The sequence below is a fragment of the Muntiacus reevesi genome, chromosome 1, assembly GCF_963930625.1.
Source record: "Muntiacus reevesi chromosome 1, mMunRee1.1, whole genome shotgun sequence".
NCBI classification, from domain to species: domain Eukaryota; kingdom Metazoa; phylum Chordata; class Mammalia; order Artiodactyla; family Cervidae; genus Muntiacus; species Muntiacus reevesi.
In genome coordinates this window covers 58,491,619-58,514,133 of record NC_089249.1, presented here as the reverse complement: position 1 = coordinate 58,514,133, position 22,515 = coordinate 58,491,619, and the positions used below count along the sequence as shown (strand labels likewise).

The following is a 22,515-nucleotide window of genomic DNA, read 5'->3' as shown; positions in this document are numbered from 1 at the left end:
CAACCATCTTTTACCCCCAGAGGTCACTGGGCCGGGGAGAGGTGGGGAAACTGAATCTCAGTGAGGTTGGCTCGGTCTGGCCTGGGGAGGTCCTGCAGGTGAGGGGTGAAACAGGGGACGGGGTGGCTGCTGGGGAGGAGAAGTGGAGAGAAGGGGGGTTTGGAACAGGGGCGGGGAGCCCACTCCGTCCTCACGGAGGCCCAAGGAAGTCGGGGTTTTCTCATTGGAAACTGGCCAGATCTGGTCTGCGGAGAAGGAGTCTCCGGCCCAAGTCTGACCCTGCCAGGGGCCACCTCAGCCTGACCCCGGCCCTGAGCGCCTCCGGAGGAGGGGCCGCCTGGAAGGGATGTCTGGCTCAGCACCCGCAGCGGGAGGCGCGCGGCAGGTGGGGCCCTCCAGCGGCCGGCCGCCGGAGGAGGGGAGGCTGGAGGGGCCGCCCGGCCTGCAGCCAGGTGGCCGGAGCGGGGCTGGCGTGCCCTTCGCCCGCGCCCCTACAACAGCTGCGCCGGCCCGAGGGCTGAGGAGCGGCCGGGAAGGAGGCAGGTGAGTGTGGTGGGGCTGGGGAGACGAGAAGGGGTGCCGAGAGGAGGACGGAGGAAAGGAAAGGAACAGAAGGGAAGCAAGAGGGAGGAGAGCGGTAAGGGGACGGCAGAAAGGAGGGGAGGGGAGGCGGGGAGGAAACAGTGAGAAAGGGGGAAGCGCAAACGAGAGGAGGTCGCCGAAGGGAAAAGACGCAGAGACACGCGAACGGGGAGAGGGCGAGCGAGGGGAGGAAGAGAGATTGCGAAAGGAAAAACAGGGGGGGAGAGAGAGAGAGAAGGGAGCCACGGGCGCTACGGAGGGAGCGCGGGGCGCCGCGAGCGGGGAGAGGGGGCAGCAGAGGGCGAGCGGCGAGCGGCAAAGAGTGAAGTGGGCACGGCGGCGGCGGCGGCGGCGAGCGCAGGGCCGGCGAGCATGAGCGCGGCGGCGGCGGCGGGCGCGGCGCGGGGCTCCGGGCCGGCGGGCGGGCGGGCGGCGCGGGCCGCCCAGTAGCCGGCGGGCGGGCGGGCGCGGCGGGGCGGCCGGCGGGGCATGCGGCCGGCGGCCGGTCCGCGAGCCGGAGCCCCAGCCCGAGCCCGCGCCCGCGCCCCGCGCGCGTAAGAGCGGCCGCCTTCCCGGCGCTGGCCCCGGAGCCCCCCGGCGCCGGGACAACTGTTGCGGCGGCGGCGGGGCCACCGCGGGGGCGTGGGCGTCCCCGCGCCCCGGCAGGCGGCTCAGCCCCGCGGGCGCCGACTCCCCGCGGCGCAGCGAACAGCGAGCGGGCGGCGGGCAGGAGGTGAGCGGCGCCTCGGGGGCGGGCCGGGCTGGGGCCGCGCGGGGGAGGGGCGCGCCGGGCCGGGGGTCCGAGCGCAGCTGGGGAGAGGGGTTGGGGCGGAGCTCCTGGAGGAGGAGGGTCCCGGCGAGTTGGGGCGGGGGGCGCGGATCGTCGGCTCCCTGGCTCCGCGAGAAGGGGATGCGGGCGCCCGAGGCGGGCGGGGAGAGGTGGGCGCCCTGGGAGAGGCAAGTTCGGAGCATCGTGGGGTCGGGGATGCTGTGGAAAGGGGCCGGGGACGCCCGGGGAAGAGTCTGGGGGCGGGAGTCGCGTCGGGGAGCCGGCGCCTCTGCATTGGGGTCTGCGCCAGGGCTCTCCAAGGTCGGGGTCGCTGAACCTTGGAGAGGACCTGGGCCGGGTCCGAGGAGCGGTCCCGGCGCACCAGGCAGGGACGCGGCCGCTGGGACCGGCTTTCGCGTCCGAGGCGGGGACCGGCGTCCGAGGACCAGTACGGGAACGGGGCGAACCCGGAGCCCCGTGCGCGCCGGGCAGGGTTCCGGAGTCAGGCTGGGGACCCGACCGGTTCCGAGGGTCCCGGCTGGGCGGCGTGGGCAGTCACGAAGGCCTCTCCAAGTGCGTGTCCCTCGCTCGCCACCCGCCGCGTGGTCCCAGTGGAGCCGCGGCCGCCTCCTGGGGCTGAATCAATATTGATTCCGCGCCCGGGGGCCGGGTGGCCTGGCGGCGGCCTCCGAAACGCCTTAGCGCCAACGGTTGCCATGGCAACGAGACCCCGAGCGTCTTCAGGTTATATTTATTCTAATTATTATTATCATTATCTGTGTTAGTATTTGTTACTCAGCCAGAGGAAACCAGAAAGGAGGAAGAAAAGCCAGTGTGTCCTGGCGCCTCCAACTGTCATCTCTTTAGAGAGAGCCGATGCTGGCTGGTGGGCCAGGCCCCGACCTCCCGGGTCTGGTGCCCTGAGCGGGTTTCCGGCGGCACCCCTGGGGCAGTGGGGCTGGGAAGGCGACTTATATAATCTGCCAGCGTGCCTTCTGTCTCCTGTGCCTCTCCTGACCTCTCGGATCCCTTGTCTTAGTGACTGCTGCTCCTGCCCAGACAAGCCCAGGCCGGGATGGGAAGAGTGAAAAGTGCTTTGCCCCCGCGGCCCCCAACCCTCTCTCCCCACAGCTGTGTGACCTTGAGCGGGGCGCTTGAGCCCCCTGAGCCCCTGTTTCCCCATCTTGTAAAGTGGCACGGGCACCATGCCCACCTCTGAAGGTTGCTGCGAGGTCGCACCAAGGAACCTCTGTGAGTTCTGACTGTGTGACCCTGGGCAGGTGCCTGTCCTGCTTGGGCCTATTTCCTAGTGAGGAATGAGGGCCTGGACCCCAGTGTGTCTTTATAGTCACCGGCGTCCCGCGGATTTCCCTCTGGGCTGCTGTGGAAATCCGGTTGAGCCAGCAAGTTGCGTTCAGATCAGGCTAAAGGGAGCTCCTCCGTCACCCCCTGTTCCCTCACCTGCCAGGTGGGCTGAAGGTGGCGGGAAGCCGGCAGCCCAGCCCTGGTCCTTGGGGTCAGCCAGGACCGTAGCCGTGCTGGTCAATGTTGCCCGGGATTGGGATCTGTCCCCCACCACCCCCTAGACCGGTGTCCACTCAGGGCGGAACACGTCCCTGAGCACGAATCCGTCTCCCCCAGAGAGGCTGTGGTCTGTGCCCATCCAGGCTGGCTGAGTGTGGGGCAGGAGGTGGCTGGGAATTTCGCTGTGGCCAGGCTCGAGCTGAAAGCCCCAGGGAGGGGTTCCTGCGTTTCTTTTCTGTCACCATCACACTGAATTCTCCACCATCACACTGAATTCTCAGGCCCCTGGGAGGTGTTGGACTGGTGGGGGAAGCTGGAAGAGGGGAGACTGGCTCTGAGCCACGTGGGGTGTTTGTGTGTGTGCATGTGTGTGTCCCACCCCGCCTCTCCCAGGCCAGCAGCCTGGAGCTTATCGGGGGCAGCTGGACTGGACAGGCTGAGTGGGGGCAGGGCCAGCGCTGCTCAGACCTTTGTGAGTGAGAGAGAGCAAGGTCCCAAGGAAGCTGAGGATGTCATCCAGCCATTCCTCTGACTGTATATTCGTTCCTTCCCTCACTCCTCTTCTTCAGCCGAACTCCGCGAGCCCCCACGTCTGCTGCTGGAGGGCAGCAGCTCTGCCCTTGGCAGCTCTTAAGGAAACCAGTCCCCGACAGGCCAGTGGGGAGGGGAGGCTGAGTAGGGGGGATGCAAGTGGGGAGAATCTGCCCAGAGACCCTGCGGTGGCTTCAGGGCTGGGGGAGCCTGGTCCGGAAGGCAGGCAGGCATGAATCAGCCAGAAGAGAGGAGCAGTGGTATTTTCCTGGCAGAGCCCCTCCAGGGGCACAGATGTGGACACACAGCAGGGAAGGAGGCATCCTGTGGACAGGTGTGCGGCGCTCGGAGGTGGGGCGTGGCGGGGGGCGCGGAGGGGGCTGCAGGACTAGGGCGCAGGGGGAGGTGGTGCAGTCGGAGCAGGGCTAGGACGGGAGAGCAGGTCACCGCCGCCACCGCCCATCCTGGGTGTGGGTTAGATAGCCGGACTGGCGCAGGGAGGAGGGAGGGATGGTCAGGTTCATGGACTGGTCCACGGCCTGTGGGTGGAGCCTGTGATTGGGGTGGGCAGAGGGAGATTTGGAAGAACAAGGAGAGTCTGCTTTCCAGCTCTCTAGGACAATCCGCCCCCACCTTGCCAGCCTCTCTCCTATTCTGGCCAGCGTGGTGGGAGAGGACCGCTTCCTGTCCTGGCCCTTGGCTGCTGCTTGGAGGGGAAAGTATCAAGTGGCCACCGGATCAGGCAGCTCCAACTGCCCGCATCTGTGACAGACGACTTCATTGTCACGAGTGGAAGGATTTGCCTGAACGGCAATGGGATTGCCCTTGACCGTGAAAGCTCAGAGGCCCACTCTGCACTAGGCCCTGTGAGGGGCAGGCACTGAGCCCGTTTAATTCTGCACACCAACCCTGTGAGCAACCCATTGTTAATTCAGTTGTACTGCTGAGAAAAACAGGCTCAGGGAGGTTAAAAGTAATCCAGCTACTCTCACGCCCCTAGCCACTATGCTCTACCACCTGGAGCTCAGCGTGGGCCCGACGGTGACCCTGGTGATTCTTCAGACACTTTGCTGAGTCTCATGTCCTCCTAGTCGTTGTCCTGCTCACTCTCTTCTGGACTGATCCAGAGTGTGGCCCGTCTTAGGCTCAGCGGAAAATGATCACCTCCCTCCTTGGGGATGTTCTACCTCTATTAATGCAACCTCTTGCTTCAGCTTCTCTCCGGCTGAGTCACACAACAGATTCATATCAATCTTAGGATGAACTCAGAGCCCACCTCCAGCTCTCCCAGAGTGGTTTTTTCCCCAGCCCAGTCACTCTTTCTACAAGTTGCTGAAGCAGTACTCAACTCTTGAGCACTGTGGGTCTTTGGTTCCTAAACACTCTCCTGGCAGCTGGGGTCCTGACTATCTGGAGCCAGTGAAAGTGGGGAGGGTGACCAGAGGCCCTGCCCACCCTGGCCACAGTCTCCCGGGGGGATGCCAGGTGCTACCCACTCTGTTGGTGTCAGCCTCACCCTGCACAGGGCTTGCTGGCAGGGGAGAGGCCTCACCCTCTCCTTCCTCCTTCTCCCCCTTTTTTCTCCCTCCCTTCCCTCTTCCCTCCAGCACACACATTCCTTGACCGCCTTCTGCAGTGTCTGACTCCCTAGGAAGGTAAAGAAGCAGCCAAGCCCTCTCAAACCTGCCCCGAGATGTGACCCGGGGCGCAGGATCTGTTTGACCACTGACTGTATGAACAAATACCTCTCTGAGCTGAGACCATGGCTGTCCCAGCACCCTTGGACCTGCCGGTGCACCCCACCGTACCCCAGCCTGGCCCACATGTGACGAGCTGCTCTTTCCTTTCCCCCTTAGCTGCGAGCAGGTTGAACATTTTCCAGAGGGTCTTCTCTGGACGTCCTGATGTGACCACTCCCCGGCAAAGCTCTTGTGGTCTGAGCCTGGGTTTTCTTGTTCAACAGTGCAGCGACTTAGCACCTGCCTAATGGGTTTCATGAGGGTTGCGGTGGGGAAAGTCACGGGCAGAGGCTGGGGCGTGGGAGCCCCTACCCTCTGCATCCTACAGCTGGGGGAGGGGCAGATAAAGTCAGGGACCCCAGCATCTCCGAGGCCCGTGTGTTGTACTGTGATGTCAGGAAGCCCTAAGAAGCTGCTGCTTTAGGGCCCGATAGGGAGCTCGAAGCTTGTCCACTTACCCATCTAAGTGGGGACCCTGGGACCCAGGGCAGACTGGCGGCGTGCTCAAGGTCGCAGTGAATTGGGCATCCTGGAAGGTCAAGGATGTTCACGATATGATACTGGCCCTGTTGGCATCGTTCAGGGGCATCTGAGGCCTCTGCTTGGCGTGGGAGAGGGGGGTGCAGACGTGAAATTTGCCCCCAAAACCCTGAGGCTCTCCCATCAGGGAAAGGCCTCAGAATCTCGCCCTCCCTGGCCATGCAAGCGGAGAAGCAGAAGCCGTGAGATGAAATGCAGATGCCTCCCGTTCCATGTTTCCAGCCACCAGCCATGAATGGAGCGTTCCCTTGGCGTGTTGTGGGCCGGCTGCCCCCTTTCCTCACCAGTCTGGGACACACACTCCCATCACTGCCCATCTGTCCACATGCACACCTACCCCAGCAGATGAGTGCAAACTCGCCTTCAAGAAATTAAGAAATAATGCATGAGTTTCCCAAATTACACCCATTTAACACTGAATTAAGTAAGTTCTGGAAGCTTTTAACAGAGCCCTGGGAGGAAGAAAAGAATTTTTTTTTTTTGTTCACACTTCCCTGGAAAATGAGACAAACCGTGATCTTTTAAAACCCAGCTACATAATCTGATTATTCCTTGCTGGCAAGCATCTGAGAAATGCCCGGCGGAGGGCGGAGACGGCCGCTTTGCCGAGGCTGCGAGATTTGCATCGGGAAATGGGGAAAGTTTGTCTCCTGTGCCAGATTGGAAGCTCCCCGGCGCATGATGGGTTGAAAAGAAAGTGCCGCTTTCTTAGATATCGGCACAAATTAAAAATAAAGGCAAATTCCTTCCATAATCCAGCTCAAGAATTTCTTCCACGGCTCCCTGAGCGGGTTCCTGAAATGATGGTGATTTGCTTTCACTTCAGGCTCCTCGTCTTTGTCAGGAGAACCGTCCACGCACAGCTGGGTTTATAGACTAACAGAATACGCATTTAAGCTCTGGCTCATTCCACCTTTCCAGGACACCTACCCTGTGCCAGACACAGTCCCAGACCCAGGGAACAAGAGATGGTTAAAACAGGACCTTGCCCTGATGGGTTTTGTGGTGTGTCTTTTGGAGGCAGAAGAACAGAAATAAAAAAAAACAACAGACACCTATGAGGTCCCACTATACCTGAGGGGTCAGGGAGGGCTTCCTGGTGGCGGTAACTTTTGGCCTGGGTCTTAAAGGGTGGATAGGAGTGTGCCAGCACAAGGGGGCCGAGGGCATTCAGGAGGCAGAGGAGCGCCTGAAGAAAGTCTTAAAATGGGTCTCAGACATCTTTGGATCATTGGATTTTAATGTTTGCAGATTCCTTTATTACAAAGCCCTTTTTTGTCCATTATATTCCAGCACCCTCAGACAACCCCAGGGCCAACTTCCTAGGTTCCTTTTCCCTAAGGAGAACAGAGGCCAGAGAGGAGAAGCAATAGCAGAGAGTCCGAGCTCTGAAACCTGAGGTTCTGGGTTAGATGGGCTCTGTGGGGCCAGCAGAACATATCGTACCCTGCTAAATGGACATTCTAAACATTAAGTCAAAGAATAACAGAATTACTAATACCAAAGTCTACAAGATCCTCTTTCTGCTCCTCCTCCTCGGCTCCAGCCCAGGCTTGGCTTTAGGACAGGATGTCCATGCCAGACCTAGGGACTCTGAGCCTCAGTCTGTACATCCAGAAAATGGGAAGATGGAGCCTCTCCCTGCCTGTTTGTGGAAAGCCTGGGATCATCACTGAGCCCCAGAGGCCTGGCCAAAGAGGCCCAGTCAGTGGAGTTCAGCCTTCAGCTCAGGAGGAGCCTAACACACCCTCCCATGGGCTTGCCTCTAAAGGGCCCTGTTGTTTAGATTTTTCTGGGAGCAGATGGGGAACTTGGCATCATCTAGCTGCCACTGCTCGGAATCTGATCTCTGAGACCTTGAGGCCTTTGGGGAATAAGCAGGGCCTCTGAGCTGAGGCCCATTGTTAGGGTGACAGGCAGATCTGCAGGGAAGCTCCTGACTCCAATCCCAGGGGAGCAGCCTGGATCGCCGAGGCTGCACTTGGGGCGCCACCGTGGACCAGTCCCCCCTCTGCTTGTTCCTAACTCTATGACCCTGGGCAGGTTATATAGCTTGTGAGCCTCAGTTTCCTCATCTGTGAAATGGGTTGTTGCATGAATCAGATAAGATAGATTTGCAGCTTTGCGCATCGTGTGTATTCAAAGAGACGCCAGCTCTCTGTAATCTCACTTTATTACCTGTTACTCTGTGAGCACTGCTCCAGTCTTTCGATGAAGCAGCTGGGAGGGACCCAAACCTGATCATCCGGGAACCCCCAGGGCAGGGCATTCCAAGACTGTGGTTGTTCAGTGAAGAAGTGAATCTAGTGGCCCCTTAGACTGCGCTGCTGCCTGCCCGGTGCCATGGCAACCGCAGAGCAGGGTGACGAGATAGCCAGCTCTGGGGCTCAGCTGCCTGGGTTCACATCCCCTCCCTGCAGCCAGTGCTGGACTGCTTATTCCCCTCTCTGGGCCTCAGTGTCCTCATTTTAAAAATAAGCTTGATAATGTTGAGGATAGTCCTAATAATACCTTACAAGGGTGGTTTTGAGGATTCAAGGTGAGGCCTGTGACATTCCAGGCTCCTGGATCAATTACACTGATAGCTATTATTTATGATCCCCAAGCTCTGGAAGGGGCCGTCAAGATTTGAATCCCAGTTTCAAGCCCGAATAGCTATGTGACCTTAGGCAAGTTATAAAACCTCTCCGAGCTTCCTCTAAAAGCGGAGAAGCCCTCACCTAGCAAAGTTCTGGCAAAGAATGAGAAGAGTTGATTCAAGGAACATGTCCGGTACAGAGCCGAGTACATAATAAGTACTGAGTAAATAATGCTGTTATCATTGTCACCACCACTACGTTTAATAACAGGAACACCCAGAGAGCACAGAAGCAGTGGACTTTCTCTCTGTCCGTGAAGGGTGGAGACCAGCTTGTTCCTGACTTAGCTGTGTAGACAGCTTCTAGCTCAGGCATGCTCTGGGTGGGTCTGTGAACAAAGGGATGTACTTCTGGATGGATGTGTTTGTTAGTCGCTCAGTTGTGTCAAAGTCTTTGCAACCCTATGGACTGTAGCTTCTCTTGATGGAATTCTCCAGGCAAGAATACTGGAGTGGGTAGGCATTTCCTTCTCCAGGGGATCTTCCCAACCCAGAGATCAAACCCTAGTCTCCAGCATTGCCGGCAGATTCTTTCCCATCTGAGCCACCAGAAAAGGTGGATGGATGAATGAATGGATAGATGGATGGGTGGATAGATGGATCGATGGGTAGATGGATGGATGGGTGGAGGGATGAATGAATGGGTGGATGGATGGATAGATGGATCAGTGGGTGGATGGATGGACAGGTGGATGGATGAGTGGGTAAATGAAAGAATGAAGGAGTGAATGATGGCTGTCAGGAAACATTGAAAGCGTAAGATCGGGGAAGCTTGGGAAGGGGCGCAAGGACTGGGGCAGTCTTCTCTTTGAGGGCTATGAGTGATGGGATAGAATGAGTTTTATAGCTGGATATGATCTCTCTTCTCTGCATGAACATTTGTTCACCTTCCAGGAACCGGGGGTGAGGGGCCAAATCTGAAGACCCAGGTTGCTTGGTGTCCCTGACAGTTTGGTTTGGGAGCTGGACAGAGCTGTGTTTAGACTGTGGCTTCCTCCTCTTTATGGCAGGGAAGTCCTGCTGCTTCCCAGAACCTCTGTCTCCTCCTCCATAACATGGGGGAATGCTGTTTCCTTTGGGGGCGTGGTGATGCACGAAGATCACACGTTGAGCATAGTGTGTGGTTTGTGAAGGTGCGTGGCAAGTCAGAGGAGGTGTTTGGACTCCACACAGTGGACAAAAGGTTGCAGGAAGGTTCTGAAGCTGGGGGAGGCATGGTGCACGCAGTGTGGACCACCAGCCTGTGGACCATCTGATTCCTTCCAAAGAGGGCACCAGACATGGGTTCTGGAAAAGAGTGAAGGGGGAGGGCATCGCCAACCTGCTGAGGCCACAGAATGGCCCCATAGATGGGGTGCTGGGCCCAAGACTCTGGGCCCTGGAGCCGTGACCTGCTGGGAGGTCCCCCAACTTTGCCTAGCCCTGTCCTGAGTGCTTTGCAAATACTACCTGATTCAATTCTTGTTACACACCCAAACAAGGATGGATCGCCATTCTCACCTGAGGCTCAGAGAAGGGCTGTGGCTTCCCCAGCTGCTAAGTAGGGAAGCCAGGATTCAGATCTTCCCATGGGGGATGGAGAGAAGGCAGGGTACCCTCTGTGGTCAGGAGAGGTGCTGGCCTGGAGGTGTGGGTCACCACGCTCCTGTGTGCCCCCTTATATCTGGGTGGCCTTGCCCTGCCACCTCCATCCTCTCTGCCTCAGTTTCCTCCTCTGCAGAGCGGGGTCCACAGCAGACCCTCCTGCAGTGTGTCTGAAAGAGGGTCACGGAGGCAAAGCGCTCCAGGAGGGAGGCCTCCACAGGACCCACCCATTTGTCACTGTTATTTGCATTCCTTCTCTTTGGCAGAGAGACATGGGGGAGCAAGTCCTTGGGGACGGGTGGGACCTGGCAGGAGCCGGTCAGGGTCTGCACCCTCCGGAGCTCGAGGCCAGTGGGTCCTTAACGCCTGGAGCCTGGTTTCTGCTGCCCCTGGGTCCTTCTCTGGAGGGGCCGGTTGTCAGCCAGGAGCGGCCAAGCATCTACCTGATGTGTGTCGTGTGACTATTCACTCCCAAGCCTGCACTCGGGGCTCGTCCTGCTGGGACTCCGGGTTCCCAGAAAGACTGTTCTGCCCGCGTCCAAGTCCTGCACAAGGGACTGCCCTGATGGGGGTGAGACCAGAGGGCAGGGTAGCGACTCTGCCTGGGGGAAAAGGGCCAAACATCAAGGAGGCCTCACCAGAGGAGGTGGCACCCAAGGAAATGGAGGATGAGCTGGCCAGGCGGCTGAGCAAGGGGTCGGGGGATCTTGAGGAAGAGGGAACAGTGCATACGGAGCTCAGAGGAAGAAGTTTGGGAAACGTCTGGACAACGTGGCTGTCCCGTGGTATTTTTGGAAAGTTGTCGAGGCGAGGCCATAGAAGTTGGCAGTGGCTTGGTCTCCAAGGACACTGGCTAGTTAAGGAGTTTGGACTTTATAGACTCGGGATGGCAGATATGTGGTTTGAGTACCCCTACCGGCCACTGCTGCACCCAGGGCAGACATGGCTAGTCAATCCATCACAGCATGGAGTCTGGACGTGCTCTGGCCCAGTCTCCCTGCCCCCACAGTCCTGACCAGTCGATCCTGTAGGCACACTCGATGACACCTGTTTGCCCCACTGCCATTGTCAACGGGAATCATGACAGTCCTGCATAGCTGCTTATGGTGTGTGGCTCACCCAGCACCCAGAGTCCTTTCCTGATTGGAGGAGGCAGGTGGCAGCCTCCAGTTCCACCCCGGGCCCCCAGGCTCCCATGTGGTCCCACAGTGTGGGGTAAGTTCCATCCTTCCTGCAAAAACAAAGTCTTTCTGTCCAGTGGGTCCGGGCACAAGTGCCCTTCTGGGGGTGCACGCCCACCTATCCTGGGGGGGCCGCCGTCCATCTCCTGCAGGTTCTCAGGCTAGCAGGCAAGCCCAGGCAGCCCCTGGATGTCCCGCTGGGGTCTGGCCGAGGAGTGGGGTCTTCGGGGGAGGGGGTCGGGGCCTGGCAGAAGTCTGGGGAAGATTAGGAGGCTTTTCTCCTGAAATTCAGACAATTGGACAATCTGTTCTGGATCGATTTAGAAGCAGTGAAGTGAAAAAAAAATCAGAAAATATAGTGTGAAAGCTATTTTCTCTCTCAGTGGGGAAGAGCGACGAGCTGGAGTTTATTTGTGGACTGTCCGAGGCCGTGGCCAGGGCCTCTCACCCCCTCGCTGCCTGTTCCGTCACGGCCGAGGCCCACTCCTACCCCCACGCCCCACTGCCGCCACCTCCTCCGTGCCCACTGCTGGGCTGGGCAGCAGGGGTCTCAGAGGGGCATCCTCCCTGGCGGCAGCCTTGGGGAGCCAGCAGTCTGCAGGGGACCCACACGGATGCACGGGACAGGCAGACAAGGCGTCTCCATGCCAAGGGCCAGCTGTGTCTCTCTCCTCACTCCTATATCCTCAGGGTCTAGAGCTGGGATTGACAACTGGCAGGTTTCCTGCCTGAGTGATGGATGGAGGGGAGGGAGGGAGACAGGAAGGAACAGAGGCTTTGAATGAAGTGACCCGCTCATGGTCTGTGTTTGTCGGTGGTGGAGGTGGGGTTGGAACCCGAGCTGTGACCCCAAGACCCGGATGTCCCCTTTCCATCCCTGGGGCCAGGAGCAGGTCTGAGACACCGAGGGCTTCCCCCACCACGGGTGCTTTCCTTTCTGCAGACACAGCTCCCGGACGGGGTCTTTCACCGCTGGGGCCAAGTGCCCACGGGTCGGTGTGGGGCCAGACCAGAGCAGGCAAGCGGTGCTGTGCAGAGGCAGGAGGGCAGGTCCCGCCTCCCCACTTTCCAGTCTGTGCCCAGGGGTGGCGGTGCGCTGAGTTCTGGGGGAGTGCAACCAGGGGCTGGCTCCCTGGGAAGTCCTGAGTGTGGAGGGCTGGGGAGGGCTCCAGCCCAGTGGGAAATGGGGCCAGCTGACTCCAGTCCCCAGAGCATGGTCTCTTCTCTTTTCCCCCAGGCGCTGGGACAGGGGGAAATACCCAGTGGTTCTGTTTGAGGGTGTGGCAACTCCCTCCTCCACCCGCTGTTTCCTCCCCAAATACCAAGACCAAGAGCCAAAGTCCAAGGCAAGGAAGAACCTTGACCTGGAAACAAGACCAACTTGGACCCAAGTCCCAGTAGCTCTGCTGCTGTGTGATCTTGGGCAGGTGACACAACCTCTCTGAGTCTTAGTTTCCTCACCTGCAGACTGTGAGCAGTAGTGCCCTTTAAAAAAACATTAAAAGGAGAGGGTCTTTGTCAACTGTCCGTCACGGGGGCCGGACAGCACAGAGTAAGTCCTCGAGAATCGTCTCTCCTCTCGTTTCCACGTGTGGAGGGCCAGCCCTGAGACACAGCTTAACTCTTGTTTGGGTTCTGTCCGCACCCACGTCCTGAGCGCCCAGCTCGGGTGGGTGTCACATATCCTGTCTCGTGTAATCTCACCTGCCCATGTGAGGCTGGGGGTTAGCACCCCACTTTATGGGGAGAGGCCCAGAGAGGCAGAGGGGCGTGTCCAGGGTCACAGGGTAACCGTGTCCCCCCCTCCCCCCCCACCTCTCCAGCCTCTCCCTGGCTGCCCTCTGCCAGGCGTGGGCCCGGCACCCGCCTCCCCGGGAAGTCCCGTCCTCACGCCCCAGTTCAGATCCGGTTTCCTGTCGACGGCTCTCTCATCAATGCTTTTTGATGTTACCTCTCCATTCCCCAGAAGTTTCGGAGCCAGCGTTTTCCCCACCGCAGCGCACTAATTAGACCTCCATAACACTGTTTACCTAGATGTCAACGTATGCTATAAAATTTTGCAATTTTTTTTTCTGCACTGTAAACAATGCTTGGTTTTGAAAAGGAGGAAGCCTGCCACGAAGGGTCCAGGAGTTGTGTTCAGCCCCTGGAGGACCCCTGGGAGGAAGGCTCATCCTGGCCCCAGGCTCTGCCCAGTGGAGCAGGGACCTCCCCTGGGGGTGCAGGTCGCTGTCAGCCTGAGGGTGGGGTCTTCATCCAGCCGGGGTCTGTACTCCACCCCTTGCTCTCCAGGTCCTTCTTAAGCATCTTCGGTGTCAAGGCCCCAGGGTCAGAGCCAACCTAGGGGATGTCAGGGGGGCTCCGGCCACTCTGAACGCCTGCAGACACATTTATTATGAATTCTTTTATTTCCAGAGTGCAAACTCAGAATGGATCACGAGTCGGGGGTGGACAGGTTTAAACAGAGGACTGCTGGCTGGTCCTGGCTTTGCTGGGGAGGTGCCTCTAGGCTGGGAAGGTGTGAGAGCAGACAGGAAGAGATAAATGCCAATGCAATGGCTCAGAGGGCCTGGTCTGATTCCAGAAGCCAGACGCTACCCAGACACCTGCTGGCACCTGGACATGATGACCTCAGGCCTAAGAGCTGGCCTCCCCTCCCGTCTCCGAAGAGACATGACGCTGCCACCCTCGGAGACCAGGATGAGAACTCAGGGAATGCATCTGAAGGGGTGTGCATGAGCGGGGTCTTCCCTCCCGCCCCCCGCCTGATGACTGATCACTTGATCTTCTGGGAGATGGGATGGCTGAGGAGTTGAGTTCGGGGTGCAACACATGTGGGGTGCCGGGGGGCCCAGGAGTGGAGATGAGCAGGAGGTCACTGTCAGTTCAGGTCAGGGCCCAGGAGAGCTGGTAGGGGTGAGCAAGTGTTAGCAGCGATAGGGCGGGTAGCCTAAAGCCACCTCCTGCCACCTTTGGGAGCGTCCTCTTTTATCTCTGCGCTCAACCGTGGCCACCAGAGAGCCCTGCTGGCCTGCAGCCTCAGACCCTGCCTGGGTCACTGAGGGCCAGCGTGGCCAGCCAGGCTGGTGACCTCCCAGGCCAGTGGGGGCAGCCAAGCTTTGGAGAGAGGGCTCTGGGCCTGGCCTGGCTCTGGGCGGCTGGCTGCAGGTTCACCTCCGGCTCCGCTCAGCAGCTTTGGTGCCAATTTACAAAGAGTGTGGGAGGGAGGCTCGTTAACCCCCAGAAGTGAAGCCACTTCAGGGGAGACGCGTGGATGGGGGGGCCCTTCCCGGCCGGCCGGGCTGGGTGGGGGAGCCGGCTCCGCACCACCCCTGTGGTCTCTGCTGCGGCCCTATTTGCATAATTTTGAAGTTGATTGGCCTGAAGGCAACTTCGCTTAATCACAGCTGACAAGTCTCTCGTTGCAACGGCAGCTGCTTCCAATTAGCCGTGTTGGTGCCGTGGTTTGCTAGACTCTCCCAGCAGCCCCTCTCCCAGCCAGCCCTGCACTTCCCAGCCCCCCTCATCAGGCCCAGAAGGAACCCGCGGGGCCTGTAGCTGCCTGGGGAACGGCCTCCTGCTCCCTGTGTGTGGACAGGCTAGCACGCAGCCCAGGATGCAGCTGTGGGGCCCTGCCAGCTCCCGGGAGATGCTGCCACGCTGGGCTGTGGGCTGTGCTTTGGGAACTGGGGCTCCAGTGCGGGGGTGCGAAAGCTGGGCTGCCCGGTTTTGTTAATAAAGTTTTCTTGGCACACGGCCTCCACCGTGCAGCCCATATTGTCTAGGGCTTTCTTGCTCTGATGGCAGTGTTGAGTCATTGTGATGAGACCTCCTGACCCACAGAGCCCTTAATATCTATAGCCTGGCCCCTCACAGAAAAATTTCCCCTCCTGTGACCCAGCCCAGAGGTTCTCATACTTGAGCATGCATCAGAATCCCTCAGAAAGCTGGTAAAATACAAATTCTTTGTCCCCACCCTGGTTCTAGTCCACCAGGTCCCAAGGGGGCCCGCAGCCAGCATTTCTAACCAGCTCCCAGGCCCGCACTCCAGGCCGCACTGGTCCAGCCACCTGCAGGGTCCCTCACGGCCGTTTGCATCCACCTCGTCCCACTCTGAACACCGTCCTCATCAGACAGAAGAGGAGACCAAGGGTCCGAGGGGTCCCTGGCTTCTGCACAGTCCTGAGCTGATGAACTCTGGCTCTTCCCCACCACGTGCTATGCCCTTGACCCAGACACCTCTCCCCAGATGCAGCATACCCCAGGGTACCCCAGGCCCCCAGCTGGCTCACCCGGCTTGGCCGGTTCCCTGTCTGGGTTCTACACTGGGGTCTGCCCTTAGTAACACTAAGTCCTCGCCAAGTGAGCATGTCAGTCTTCCTTGGGGTGGGGGAGCCTGCTCGCAGGAAATCAGGGTGCCAAGGGCGCCTCGTGGGGGCTGGGCTGCCTCCCCCTCCCCCGACGCCTGCGCTAGGACCCCAACGTCCGATGGGTGTCATCTGCCCGCCGGGGTGGACACCCTGCCGCCACCCACCCAGTCACCTGCCGTCACTCTGAGGATGATCGAGGGTGCCTCACACCCAGCACCCTCTTCACCCGTCACCTTCCCGTGACCTGGGAGGGGTGGGGAGGTGCAGGACACCCCTTACTGAGGCTGGGCTATCTGTCCGAGGAGGCGGAGGAGGTGGCGGTGGGGTTCTGAGCCTGGGTTACATCACATGGACACACCGGCTTTGGGGCCACATTGCTGAGCTTAGGAGAATCGGTCGTGACCAGTGTCCCCAGTTTACGGACAGGGAGGCCGAGTTACCCAGATTCATGACCGGGAAAGTCCTGAAGGGGCAGAGTGTCTGGGACTCCCCCAGGAGGAGGGGGAATCACACAGAGGCACATCCTTACGGGAATCGGAACATCCCGGCAGCAGGGATAAACACCCTTGACCCCGCCAGCCAGCATGACAGCTGGAAGAGGAGCCCCACGCCCCCTGGGGCCACCCCCATCACCCCCACTCCCCTCTGGGCCCCTGTCACAGCTGTCGGCATTCTTCAACAGCACATTTTTCATAGTCCTTTCGACCGTGCAGGGTGTGACGGGGACGGAAGTTCCTCCCTCGGCCCAGGGTTGCTAGAACGCCCCGTGACGTTCGTTTGAGCGGCTGCAGGCTGCTGTTCGGTGTTTGGACATCCTGCAATCCTTCTCCCGTCCCTCCAGCTGGACTCTCTCCAGGGTTTCCATCCCGTACACTGGGCGGCCGAGAAGGTTCTCGCACCTCGCACCCGCGGCCAGCAGGGCCTTCGCTGAGCCCGGGGTGGGGGCGTTAGTACTGCTCATCGCAGGGTCTCCGAGGACCCGCCATGTGCAGGAGGCTGCCCTGAGCTTGCTGTGGGGTCCTGCTCCCTCCAGGGACCCCTGCCAGCCCACCAGGCAGACCGGCGTGTGCTGTGATTACAGCCTCTTTTAAAGAGGCGCGAATGAGCTCCTGCTGTGTGGGGTCGTCACCCGGGGTAAATGCCACGATGCCACCGTACTTTCATACGATGACGTATGACAGGCGCCCAGCATCTGGCTGAGGCAGCCCAGCTCAGAGAGGTGAAGGCACCGGCTCAGGGTCACGCAGCCGAGCTGCGGCAGAGCCCAAGGCCGGATCCCTGCCATCTGGTCCTCCGCTGCAGTGCTGCAGCTCAGACCAGAGTCAGGGGAAGCCGTGTTCCGGGGTGGCTGCTCCCCCCACCCAGTCCTGTGTTTATTGCGCTGAACGGACCCTCTCTCCCATGTGTGTGAGCCTCTCCGCCTCCTCTCTTACCCGTCCCCACAGCCGGACGCTCTGGTGTGAGTTGGGTTTCAGCTTCCCCCCAGCTAGCTGGGTGACCCAGGGTGAGTCACTTAAACTCTCTGTGCCTTGGTTTCCTCATCTGTAAACTGAGGGTAAACTCAGCACCTCCTGATTGTGAGGATTAAATTAACGCCCACCCGCCCACCCGTCGGGCTGGCTCGGGCACTTCTGGGCTCCCACAGTCCCCTGGCTTCATCCTCACAGCACCGGTCACCCTGGGCTGCCACTGTCCCCCTGGACGGCGACTGGATGAGGGGCACCCAGGCCCGTCTGGACCCGGCGTGCTGTCTGCTGTAAGCAGGGCACCTGTGACTCCAGGGCACAAGGAAGGTTTATCTCCGGCCACACTCAGGACAGGCGGGGTCCCGCGATGGGAGGGAGGGAGAGGGAACCGGCCTCCGTTGCGGCCTGGCTTTAAAGGCCACTGTGGCACCAGTCACGACAGAAACGCCAGCTACAGACGGGGCGGTGGGACGAGACCCAAAGTGCCCTGGGTGTGGCGCCGGTGCCCGGAGCAGGGCAGACCCGGCTGAAGAGGCCCGCGGGCCCTTTGACTATGTCAAGGTCACATGATGTGTTTCCAACAGCAGCCGATGCAGGCAGCTCTCCCTGGCAGACAGGGCTCTTGCTGCCAGCTGCGGACGCACTGGGGTGGGGTGGGGGTGTGTGTGGAAGGGGGTAGGCGGGAAGCCAGCCTAGCCGTGGAGGCAGGTGGACATACCCCTCCACAGGCTCTGCATGTCTGGGGGTCCTTTCCCAGAGCGCAGCAGGCTGAATGCATTCACCAGTGCATCTCGCCGGGGCAGTGCCCGGCACGGAGGACAGCCTCCAGAAGTGACATCACTGGCCAGCATCTGGCCAAGACCTTGACAGTCTCTCTCACCGTGTGGTATGTTAGCCCAGATGCGCCTCTGCAGCCCCGGTTCAGCTGCTTCCGAGCAGTGAGACCTCATGAGGACCAGCCTCAGTTTGCTCACCTGTAAAATGGGACTCTTTGTGGGGTGTTATGTAGACAGAAAGGTAAGGAGACCTGAGCCTGGCCCTGGGGACAGTCCCAGGCAGCACGCCAGGACCTGGGCCTGAGCTGGACCCCCGCCACTGAGGCAGGGCTGAGGCTCTCTCCAGCTGCCCAGTCTCCTCCCGCCCCAGAAGGGAGCTCCTGGCCACACAGGCCGGCAGCCATGCTCCTTGGCCTGAACAAGGCCCAACCAGTCGCTCTCATTTATTGGGGTGTAGGCTTGATCGTGGTTGGAAGTACGGAAGGCCGGGGCTGCAAGGGACAGGGCTCCTGGGTGTTCCCAGACCCACGCCGTGCACAGATATGACTTCCTTCGGAGCAAACCCCCCTGAGCCCAGCCATGAGCCAGGGTCCCTGCCCTGGACAAGCGCCTCGCCGACGGGAAGAGCCAGGCCAGGCCATGGAGTGACTCTCAGTCCCAGAAGGCTGTGTGGGGCAGGTCGGGGCAGGGCAGGCTCTGGGCAGAGAGGCTAGGCGCCCCACGTGGGGTGCACAGAAGCTGGTCGCAGACCGTCAGCTCGGGTCCTCTGCCTGCAGGCTGTGTGACCTCAGGCAAGTTGCAGACCATCTCTGTGCTTTGGTGTCTCTGTGTCAAGAGCCTAGCCCAGCGGGCGGGTGAATAGAGGGCCAAACGCCCAGACAGGCTCGTGCTTTATGGACCAGCGAGGAAGCCGGGATGGCAGGGAATTCAGGGTGGGGGAAGAAGCAGGAGGCTCTGACCTAGGGCAGCTCCAGCCCCTTCCCCCAACCCCCCACCTCCCCTTTAAGCTCCTCCCCAAAGCCGGATGCCTTTGGGGCCCCGGCCCTGGTGCCCTCGTGCCCTTTCTCATCTGTCCTTCACACCCAGCTCCCCTGATGGTCTCTTCCTGTGCATGCGCCCAGCTGGCCAGCCTGGCATGCCCAGGCAGAGGACGGGGTAGGCAGACCCCAGGGCCATGGTTTGCTGACCCACCATGAGTGTGGGCCAGCACTTCCCTGCCTCCCCTCACCCATCGGGTTCAGTCTTCATCCCTGCTTCCCGCCCCTTCCTCCCCTGAAAGGGCCAAACCCCTGGTTTATGAGCCTTGGGGATGGGCCCCCCCGCAGAATCCCATCACACCTACTGTGTGCGAGGAGTACATCACACCTACTGTGTGCTGGGAGTGCTCACAAGGCCCTGCCTCCTGCTCCCACGGCAGCCGCCCCTCTGTGAGCCCGGTCCCACCCCTTGGCCTTTGCACACGCCCAGCTCCCTGCTGGCGTGCTCCCTTGCCAGGCTCACCTCCCTCGGTCCGGACGAGCCTGCTAACCTCACCGGTCTTGTGTTCCTTGGGCACAGCCTCGACCCAGACCAGGTCAGGGCCCGCCTCTGTGCTCAGGGGCCCCGAGTCTCTGCACAGGGGAATGTGGTTGGCTCCACGGGGGACGGGATGGGTCTGTTCCGCCCGCCGCCGTGTCTGTGGTCCCTAGCCCAGTGCCGCTGGATGGATGCCTCCACCACCTCCTTGGCCGTTCCCAACAGCCCTTCAAGGGGGGCATGTTATCCCCACTTACAGACGAGAAACTGAGGCTCTTCTCCTCAGTGAAGAAGGGCCCCTGGGGCCAGAGCCCCCTCCCACAGAGGGAGCGGGAAAGGAGCCCCCAGGGTGGGGAGAGAAATCGGGGCGCCCTCTGACAGTCTGTGGGTCTGTCTTTCCTCTCCCTGGCCTGACACTTTTAAGTGATTCATTCTTCATGTGATATTTTTGTGTTTCTCCACTGGGGGAAAAAATACCGCTGGGATTTCCAGGGGTTGGTTGTTTTATCTCCATGGTGTAGCCAAATAACTCAAGAGAACAGATAGAGGCAGAGGGCTTCCCGAGCTCTTGACGAAGCCCTCCCCTTAACCTGGGGGGAGCAATGTGCCTTTGGCCGTGGCCCCAAGCAGGGAGCAGAGCATCCAGGCCTCCCGTGGAACTCGGGTTTCTGGCCCAGCCTCAGCTGCATGACTTCGGATAGATCGCTCCCCTGGCTCGGCCTCGGTTTCCCCACCTGTGGAATGGGAGCACAGCAGTGCCCGCCTCAAACATTCAAGGGAGGGACCTGCCTGGAGGACCTGGTGAGAGCCCAAGAAGGGGATGGTAACTAGTCAGGTTTAGAACTTGAACCCACAGCCGGGTTGGTGAGGGTGGGGAGGATGCCCTTCCAGGGATCAACGAGAATGCTCTCTTGAGGGAGGGACTTGGCGAGCAGGTGGTTGCCAAGTTGCTGGTGACCTGCACGCTGTCCTGTGGTCACGCCCGCGCTGAGACCCCACAGGGCGCCTCGCAGAGCTTGCCGCTCCCCCCCTGAGCTGACCCTAAACTGGCCTTGTAGAGCAAGCACTGTCAAGCCTGCCTGACACGGGGACGGTGGGTGGGGTCAGGGAATGTAGATCCAGGCGTCTGCGCTGTCCCACCTGGGCTCCCCGAGACTCTGGAGTTGGGTTCTTGGCTTGGCTGCGTGGCATCCACCCAGGGCTGACCCCCCGAGGTCACTCGTGGTGTCGGCAGTGAAAGTTGCCCTCCTGTCTCAGGGAGAGTCACGCTCAGGCCCCGGACTGCATCTCACCTGTTCCCATGGGAATGCGCTCTTTGCAATACAGCCAACCTGGCATTCAGGTCCATGAGTGTTGACAGAGTTCCTGCTCTTTGGGCAGCAAACATGTACTCAGCACCTACTGTGTGCAGTGCCTCCTCTGTGGGGGTAGAGAGGCACAGAACACCCCCACCCCAGGAGCTTGTGCCCCATAGTGAAGCAATTAACAAGCAGGCAAGGCGGAAGGAAGTCATGCACGTGCCATCCGTCACTCAGTCATGTCCGGCTCTTTGCGACCGCATAGACTGCAGCCCGCCAGGCTCCTCTATCTGTAGGATTTTCCAGGCAGGAAGCACCTTGGAGTGGGTTGCCGTTTCCTCCTCCAGGGTATCTTCCCGACTCAGGGGTTGGACCCGCGTCTCCTGCGTTGGCAGATGGATTCTTTACCACTGCGCCACCTGGGAAGCTGGAAGGGAGTCAGTGCTAACTAAGGGCACTAGTCTTGAAGACTTCAGACACACTTTGCTTTGCTTGAGGGCACACAGCAACCTCTCGGGTTCCTAGACCATCAGCTTCTAACAGAAGGTAGCACCAGAAAGAGCCGGTTACGGAGCGTTTGCTAATTCACTAGGTGTGCTGGGTGCCCTGCTAGCAGTTGTGGGGCTTCCCGTCTTTCTCAGTACCCCAGCGAGGGGCACGGTCACGGTTCCCATTGTACAGATGAGGAAGCCCAGAAGACTCAGCTGCTTAACGGCAGGACTCAGATTCTAGGCCAGGGGAGACCAACTGCAAAACCTGTGCCATCTCCCCTGACACTCACTGTGTGCCCCTGCTTGGACTCAGACAAACCTGAGTTCGAATCCCAGCCCTGCCACCCTCCAATTCTCCGCAAGCCACTTAGGCTCTCTGAGCTCAGTTTGTTTGAAAAACAGAAACGGTAATATCTGCATTCATTGAACCAGTCCAACAAGTGTTTATAAAGGGCCTACTTATGTGCCATTAATGAAGCATTTGCTGGTTTACAAGATGCGCTGGGTGCCCTGCTAGCAATTCTGGTCCTTTCCATCTGCAGGCAGTACAGGAGACCTGGGTTTGAACCCTGGGTCAGGAAAATTCTCTGGAAAAGGGGGTGGCAACCCATTCCAGTATTCTTGCCTGGAGAATCCCATGGACAGAGGAGCCTGGCGGGCTACGGCCCATGGGGTCACAAAGAGTCGGACACGACCGAGCGACTGACGCGGCCGTGTGCCGGGCTCTATGCTACATCGTGACAAGACCGAGCGGTGTCAGCCGGACCAGCTTCACAGCGTGCAGTCCGTGCTCAGAGGGTCCACACTGGGTTTAATGCTCTGCCTTGGCTGTCTTAGAAATGCTTGGTGATTCTTGAATGAAGACGGTTCTCTGCATTTTTCATTTCGCGTTGGGCCCTGCAAATGATGCCGCCGGTCCTGGGTCCCAGCCCTTATCCAGTTTACAGTTTGCAGTCTAGGGGAGCAGACAGGCATGACTCAGACAGAGCCACTGTACCCAGCATGCAACTATAAACCACCATCTGTATGCGGAGAGGTAGACAGGCTGTGAGCGCATAGCAGGGTTCTCGACCTCGTCCCTGGGTTGGGGGGACCCCTCTTGGAGGACACAGGTTCCGGGGGATGCATCTGAATCTGCCAGGTGAGAGGTGGGCACAGTTTGGGGTGGGAGCCATGGTGAAGGGGCTGCCAGGCAGCCGGGGTGGCTGGAAGGTGGGCCCCCTGGCCAGGGAGGGGTCAGGGCCCTGGCAGGAACCTGGCCTTTACTCCAGTGCTGTGGGAGGCGCTTGGAAGGTTTTTTTGTGTTTTGTGTGTGTCTGTGTGTATGTGTTTTATTCAGCTGCGCTGGGTCTCAGTTGCAGCATGTGGGATTTAGTTCCCTGACCAGGGATCAAACCCCAGCCCCTGCATTGGGAGTGAGTGAAAGTTGCTCAGTCGTGTCCGACTCTTTGCGACCCCATGGACTATACAGATCATGGAATTCTCTGGGCCAGAACACTGGAGTGGGTAGC

General features: G+C 59.8%; 1 protein-coding gene across 2 annotated transcripts in view; it reads left to right on the top strand.

Annotated features, from left to right (window-relative positions):
• The first annotated feature begins 424 nt into the window (after window positions 1-424).
• SHISAL1 (shisa like 1) overlaps window positions 425-22,515 on the top strand; it is a 77,844-nt gene continuing 55,753 nt past the window's right edge. Inside the window, exon 1 of one of the 2 annotated variants that reach the window (XM_065945168.1) lies at window positions 425-543. The gene's annotated coding sequence lies outside the window, so the exon portion shown is untranslated. Of the gene's footprint in view, window positions 544-1,069; window positions 1,316-22,515 lie in introns of those variants that run through there. The other variant, XM_065945160.1, reaches the window with a different exon arrangement.